The sequence below is a fragment of the Cebus imitator genome, unplaced genomic scaffold (assembly GCF_001604975.1).
Source record: "Cebus imitator isolate Cc_AM_T3 unplaced genomic scaffold, Cebus_imitator-1.0 Scaffold11, whole genome shotgun sequence".
Classification (NCBI taxonomy): domain Eukaryota; kingdom Metazoa; phylum Chordata; class Mammalia; order Primates; family Cebidae; genus Cebus; species Cebus imitator.
Window position 1 is genome coordinate 9,063,666 of NW_016107326.1, and position 7,318 is coordinate 9,070,983.

Sequence of the window (7,318 nt, forward strand, 5' to 3'; positions counted from 1 at the left end):
TGGTGTGTAGGAATAGATCATTCCCAACGTGTAGCTAGCTTCACACCTGTGTGCTAAGCCCATTTTCTCACACGGCAGCCTGGAAAGGCTTCCTGGAGGAGGTGGCACAGAAACTGGTTGCTGGATAAAAGCCAGGGCCAGCGAGTTTGACCACTGCAAGCTGAGCTTCTGTGGGACTCCCAGCAGCAAGCCTGGGTGGCCTCCATTCCCTGCCCCAATTCCTGGGCCTTCTCATTCCGCCTACCTCCCCCTCTAGGAGGCACCCATCCCTGAACCCTTCCCTCTGCCTGGTTTCTCTGGTCCTCAGCACAGCTCTCTGCCACCTGCACCCTCCTGGCTGGGAGAAGGGTACAGCCTCAGCTCTCAGAATTTGGAAGACTTTTAATTGCTGTCTTTTGTCCATGGGAGATTAGAGTGACTCCAGCTTGGAGACAATTAGTAAATTATTATGATTAGTTTCCATTTGTGTGATGCTACCCTTTGAGAAGCCCAGCTGATTTAATCGGGGTGGGTTAATGGGAGCGCTAGCAGCTCCCCTCACTTCTGACGTGCCTTGGAAACCAAGAGTGAATCCATGGACCATGCTCACGGGAGCTCAGCATTTTTTGCTGGAGCAAGACCCTCTGCATCGCAGGCTGCCTTGTGCTCATGGCTTGCCCCATGGGTCTTCAGGGAGCTGAAGAACTGGAGGGAGGGGGATGTGGGAGCATGGTCCTGGATGGGATGTGGCGGACCTGGGGCGTTTGCCTGGGAAGGGCCCCACTGCTGCCTGCTCCCACAGTCCTCCTTACCCCACAGCCCACACCACCACTTCCTCCCTTCTCTCCCTCCCTCGCCTTCTCTCTTCAGGTAGACTCTAGCCCAGCGGTTTGCAGACTTTGACCCATGTCAGAATCACCTGGAACATTTGTCAAAACCAATTGCTGGGCTTCACTTCCAGGGTCTTTGATTTAGCGGGGGAGGAGCAGGGCCTGAGAATCTGAATTCCTAGAAGTTCCCAGGTGCTGCTGCTGCTTCTGGTCCAACGACCACCTTTTGAGAGTCATCTCGTCTTATAGTTTTCAATACCGGGTAAACATTCGAATCACTTGGGGAACATTTAAACTGATCATTTCCCAGCCCTCTACCCAGGCTGAGTTCTGCTGGACTGGAGCAGGGTCAGGGTAGATATCTTTAAAAGATTCTCCAGGTGACTCTGATATGCAGCTACGGTTGAGGGGGGGCCCTTTCCTGGAATGCAGGCCCATTTCCAGGGGCTCAGGGGAGCTCTTGCCCAGTCGCTGGGAGGCTCAGCTTGGATTCGCAATAGCTAGCAGGACGTGGACACCTGGGTGCTGGCTTTAGTACCTGCTTCTGAATGTTGACTTCTGATGCCCAAGTCTACATTCCCTTCCCTTCCTTTCCTTCTTTTCCTTTCTTGCAACACCTCTTTCATCTGCCTGTCTTTCTCCCACCCTATCTAGTTTAGTGAAGATCGCGCTCAGTGGAGCGGAATCATGACATGGTTTTGCTTTCTCCTGTCCCTCTCACTCTGCTGATTCCTCTTGTCCCTTAACTTCTGGCCACTTTCACTTACCAAAACCTTCTCTGGTCTGACATGAAACAGCCATCTCACCATTGCATCAAACCTGTCTCCTTGGAGTGGGGAAGGAGAAACGGCCTTTTCATCTTTGAGGCCACTCTTCTTCCTCCTTTCTTGGGTTTTCCAGGAAGGGAAGGTAGAGACCATCTTGCTTCACTCGCCTTGTCCCAGGAAGATGGACAGCTTTGGCTTGGGCTGGATAAGGCTGCGTCTGCCCGTCCCAGGGGTGGCCCCTCTCTATTGGTAGTCTCCATGCAGAAGGCAAGTGTGGTTCTCCAGGGGTAGTGTCCAGCTCCACCTTGCCTCCCTCATTCTGGGTATGCCCCCAGGAAGGACCTCATCTGAGTGGCAGCCACCTGGGCAGCCCGCAGCTCCTGCCCTAGCTCTAATGTCTATGCTTGTATATATGGCGTCCCAAGGTCCTCTCTGTGTTCATCAGGGCTTGGGAAAGCCAGGAAGAATGGGGTCAGAGATCTCTCATCCTATCCCCAGCCCTGGAAGTGCTGGTCCCTCCTCATTTTGCAAGTGCAGGTCTCTATGGCAAGCTGCAGCCTCCTTCCTGCAGAGACTGCCAGAGGAGAAGGCACCACTTCCTGTGTTCACATTCCAGGGGCGTATGCTCTGCCTTCCCCCAGGCCGTGCCTCCCACTTCTGCATTCAGCTAGGTCCAGCTGGGGTGGGGAGGTGCTGATCTCCTTTTCCTGGAGGCAGCCCTGTCTCTAGGCCTGATTCTCCTGGAGGTCTTTCTCCTGCTTGGCTTAGGGGAGGGGAGCATTTTTCTCACCATGAATTCCGCCCTTGCGCAAGGCCATACGACTCAGCAGTTTTCTCTCTTGCCTTTCCTAAGTGTTTCTAGATGGGGACGGAGTGAGATGAAGCAGAGAGCAGTTGGTGTTTGTCCCATAGAAAGCTGGCTGGCCCTGCTTGTCAACAGCTTTCTCAGCATGGACGTAATGTCTATCCCACTGTGGGCCCACGTAGCCAACCCCAGACCCATAGGAGGGTCCCACTCAGCTTCCCCATTATGTCCTCCTTAGTTTCCTACCCTGGACATTCAGTGAGTCTGATTCTGTCCCAGGCCCTGCTCTAAACCGTGGGAGGCATAGACATGTGACAGCTCCCACTGCACTCACTGAGAGGCGGCAGAATTCTCCAATAAGTGCCAACCGCCATCCCACACCTACCAGGAGCTCCTGCTCTGCCAAGTGCCCAGGCCGTGATACTAGGGTGGCTGCGCTGTAGTGGGGGCAAATTCAGGGACGTGGAAACAGAGGGCAGGGCCAATCCACCAACTTTGGGGGTTTAGGGGAAGCTTCCTGGCTTGGAAGGGGTGGTTCTGAGTGGGACCTTGAAGGATGAGCATGAGTTTGCCACTCAGACACAGGAAGAACATTTTATGTTGAGGGAATAAAACATGAAGGTGGGGGCTGAGTGCAAAGATGCTGGGTGTGACTGGAGCATAGAGGAGATGCCGTGACAGGAAGAGGTGAGGGACAGGCAGGGAGCAGGTCATGAAAGGTCCTGGGGACCATGCCACGGCAGGGAGAACTTCCCAGAAACATTTCAGAGTAAGCTATTGGGCACTCCTCCCTCCACCCCAAGGCTTCTGTTTTGAAGGGTCTAGTTGGACACTTTCTTCACATGGTGGCAGCTCTGAAGCTGCAAGCACTTGAGTCGCCAGCATTCCTGAGAGGGGAGGACTTCCCATATTGATTGCAGCAGAGCAGGTGGGGGATAATGGATGTGCAGCAGAGACCCGAGCAGGACGGAGGACGAGGCAGCTCCCTTTGAGTCCTAACGCCAACGGGCTTCCATAGGAGAGACCCCAGCATCAGGACAATAGCTGGCTTGGTTTGTCAGGGGCAGAAATCTTGGCTTCGGCTGAAGAATTCACAGGACTCGAATAATTTACCTAAAAGAAAAAGCAGAACAGGGTTTATTTTTTTGGAGGTAGGACTCTGGCGTGACATTTTAAAAATGCATGTTTCCAATTCTCATGTTCTATGAGCATATGTTGCTTTTCAATAAGAAAAAAGCCCACGTTCGTTCCCCAGCGATTTCTCCAGTGCCTATTTATGTTGTGCCAGCCCTCAGAGAGCCTGCAGGTATGGGGATACACCAGAAAGGGGCGGCCCTCACCTTCCCAGAGTGCGACCCTCTCCTGCAGTTAGTGGGCACCTGCTGTGGGGGGTCTAGGGGTACTTGTTGCACAATCTCACTCATCTTGACAACGACTCTTGAGGATGGATACAATTCACATCAGCCTCCAGATGAAGGACCTGAAGCTCAGAGCAGTTAAGTCACTTGGCTGGAGTCACACAGTAAGGGAACTAGCCACGTTGGATTTCCAGTCCAGATGAGCTTGGCTCTAAAGGCTGGGCCATTTGACACTGATTATTTAGGTCTATTGGGCTCCTATGCAGGCTCACTGTGCCAGGCCTGCCCCTTTGCACCTTGGGTGACCCTGGGGAAGTCATGCAGCTTCTCTAGGCCTCGGTATCCCCACCTATAAAATAGGGATAATTACATCTTCCTCACAGGCTTATTATGAGGTGTGGGGAGGTGTGATTAACGCACGTGACTCAGGACAGTGCCTGACACTGGCTGTTTGAACAATGAGCGCTTCTAATCATGGTGAGGGACAATGTTAGCTGGTGTTGATTCCCTGCTTCTATTCCAAGAAAGAACCCACTTCTGTCTGTTTCCAGTTCCTGGCTTCAGAAAATACAGGCCCTGGGCTTCCTTAAGCTCCTAAACTCAGACACGGGAGGAATCTATATGGGAAAGGCAGTGGCTACCCTGTCCTGGTTCCCCCGTCACTGTCCCCTGGCTTCCAACCCTGTCCTGGTTCCCTGTTACTGTCCCCCGGCTTCCCACCCTGTCCTGGCTCTCCGTCACTGCCCCCTGGCTTTTCACCCTGTCCTGGTTTCCCCACATGTTCAATGCTCCTGCTGCTGTAAGTCTTACTGCTTGGGATCCGTTTTCTCCAGTGCTCCACACACATCAGCCACAGTCACTGCTTGGAACATAGGATGTTTGCCCTGCTGGTTCCCTTCTAAGATGACAGCCATAAACTCCACAGTCTGAAGAAGGACAACCTGTTTCTAGAAGATGACCAGAAGGCTGTGCTGCCCATCCATCTCCCAGAAGAGCCTGTGTTTTCCTTCATTTTAAGTCTAACCTTGCCGTGTATTCTGTTGCAGGTAGCACTGCCTTGCTGCCCAGCTCCGCTTCGGTGTGGCGCCATAGGCTGGTGCTGAAGGCAGGATGTCGGGAGAAGTAGCACCTAAGAAGCTAGTTATTGTGTCTTTTGCAGGAGGGAGAGTGCCAAGGAAATTGTTGGGAGACATTTCTCTCACCCATAGAACCAGGAAAAGGGGAATTTCTTTTTATCTGTGGAAACCAGGGTGAATGAAACTGTGTCTTCTTCTCTGCTTTGCCTGCTGGGAAGCACAGAGCCCCGTGGGTCGCCCGTTTCTAGGAGGTGCCGAGGACTGCAGCATCAACACCATGGTGTGCTGACCTCACCCTTGTCTTGCGACTGATGGGAACCTGCTGGTACCCAGGACTGCTCTTTGTGCTGTCCTTTGGGGTCTAGCTCTGTGTCTGACTTGGTTCTCCCCAGCCCCATCAAGCCAGCTGGAGAGCAGGACCTCCCTGGGTGCTGGCTGCTTCTCCTTCCAGCAGACCTGTGTCTTCCTGGCATCCTAACAGCCGCGGTGACATTTCACGTTTCCATGGGAACAGAGTCTGACTGTAGCCAGACAACTAACTAGAGAGGCTGAGGAGGAGTGTGTGTGAGTACATGTTGTGTCTGAGGCTGCTCTCAGAGCCCAGGGTTCTCGTGCACTTCCCTTCGTCCTGCGGCGGCTGCAGCAGCCTCCTCGTGGCAGTAACCATGCCCCGTTTGCAGCTCCTACATCTCCATTGCTGACATAATATTGCACCGGGGTCCATTCATCTGCATAATCATCTTAACCTGCTCCCACAAGAGAGTTTAAAAGGTCTGGGCTGTTGGAAAATGACCATAAAGACTGCACGCAGATACCTTTAGCAGCAACGCCAACATCTATCACAGGATAATTAGAGGCAGGGAGTGAGGGCTCTGGGCCCTGCGTCGGGGAACTGTTTGGGGCTGCATCTGCTCTGACTGTTGAGAAGAAAGGGAGGGAAAGACCCAGGAAGGCAGTCCAGGAAGGAGAAGAGCAGTTTCTGCAGCAGTAAGAGGATTTCTCTTTCCTGGAGGGCGTGCAGCCTCTCCAAGGGGAAGGAACCTCACCTGAGACTGTTTGGGGGCTCCTGGGATCTCTGTTCACCAATTGGATGAGCCATGGTATTCTCATACTAGAAAAATAATGACCAGGACTCCTTCTTTCTTACTGTGTTCTAGGTCTCAAACTCTGGAGTGCTGTGTGGTCTCGAACGAGCTCCCTTTTCTCTCTGTGGCCCCATTATTTTTATTTGTAAAATGAGGGGATTGGACAAATCTGTCAGTTTTCAGACTCTGATTCGTGGAACCCTGGGGTTCCCAGGCAGGGTTGGGGAAAGGGAAGCGGGTAGGCAGGGGTGAGACCCACCTCCTTTACTCCAACCTCAGTGGCCTTCCTGTCCTCGGTCCCACACTCAGCTTTCTAAGGAAGGTTATACCGAAGAACTGTTTCCTGCTTCCAGAAGCGCTGGACCCCCACTGGGCTCCAAGATCATGAAGAGCCTCCCGTGTTTGTATGGTAAAGGCACCAGGTTTGGAAAACCAGCTTTTGCTACGTCCTTTAACAAGTGTCTGTTTCATAACTAGCTTTATTGTGCTGAATTCAGTCTCTCCAGAAAAATAGTCGCATCTGTGCAGAGAGGGAGTGTGACTTGAGGGAGTGTGAGGACGCCACAGAGTCAGAAGCAGAGGGGCAAGAACGGCTCTGGCAAAGCAGTGACGAGGGGCAAACTGCCCACAGCCCATCTCGCCAGGCCCATTGGGGCTCCAAGTCATTGGGAATGCCCCAGGCAGGGGGTGCTGTGTTGAACCAGTGGAGCTGATTTCTTCTAGGTCCCCCGTCCTCCTTGGCTGTCAGCTCTGAGTGGGGTGCCCAGCCCCACATGAAGCCTGGTCATCTCCTCCTGGAGTCCATCAAGTGCCTGGGCTGTCAGTGGAGGCTGCTGCGGCCTCTCACTTGCTGACCCCTTGAAAACTCCCAGCCACTTGCTGACCCCTTCTCCAGCCTCTTGAAAACTCCCAGCAATTTGTCTCTGATCCCCCTGCAGTCTCCCACCTTCCCCTGGAGTTGGGGCTCCTGTCTATTGTGACTGTAAGGCTCTCTGTCTCCACTGCCTCATTTGCCAGGCACTTCAACCTCCAAGGTGTCCCTCGTTCCCCACCTTGAGTCTTTGAAACTTTTGTGCCTCTGTATTCTAAGGCGATCCTGGTCACGGACAGTACAGGGAGAGGAGCTGCTGAAAGCATTTCCCCTCGTTTGGAGGGGACACTCCTGTCCTTTCCAAACTCTGGAGCTTTTCCATACCTCCTCCTTTTCATCACCTTTTAGATGCCTCCTGACACCTGGTGTCTGGCTTATGCAGTGCTCCCTGTGTGAGGCTCAGTGCTGCTGGCGGTGAGGCTTTAACCAAGGTATACATAAAAAATAAAAATTAAAAAAAAAAGGCAAGGCATGGTGGCTCATGCCTGTCATCCCAGCACTTTGGGAGGCTGAGGCGGGTGGATCACGAGATCAAGAGATCAAGACC

The 7,318-nt window shown here is 53.1% G+C and overlaps 1 non-coding gene across 1 annotated transcript; it reads left to right on the forward strand.

Annotated features, from left to right (window-relative positions):
• Window positions 1-6,976: 6,976 nt before the first annotated feature.
• On the forward strand, window positions 6,977-7,094 carry LOC119466892. The gene has a single exon (XR_005195401.1). It is a non-coding gene; the product is annotated as a small nucleolar RNA SNORA71 (small nucleolar RNA).
• The last annotated feature ends 224 nt before the right edge of the window (window positions 7,095-7,318 follow it).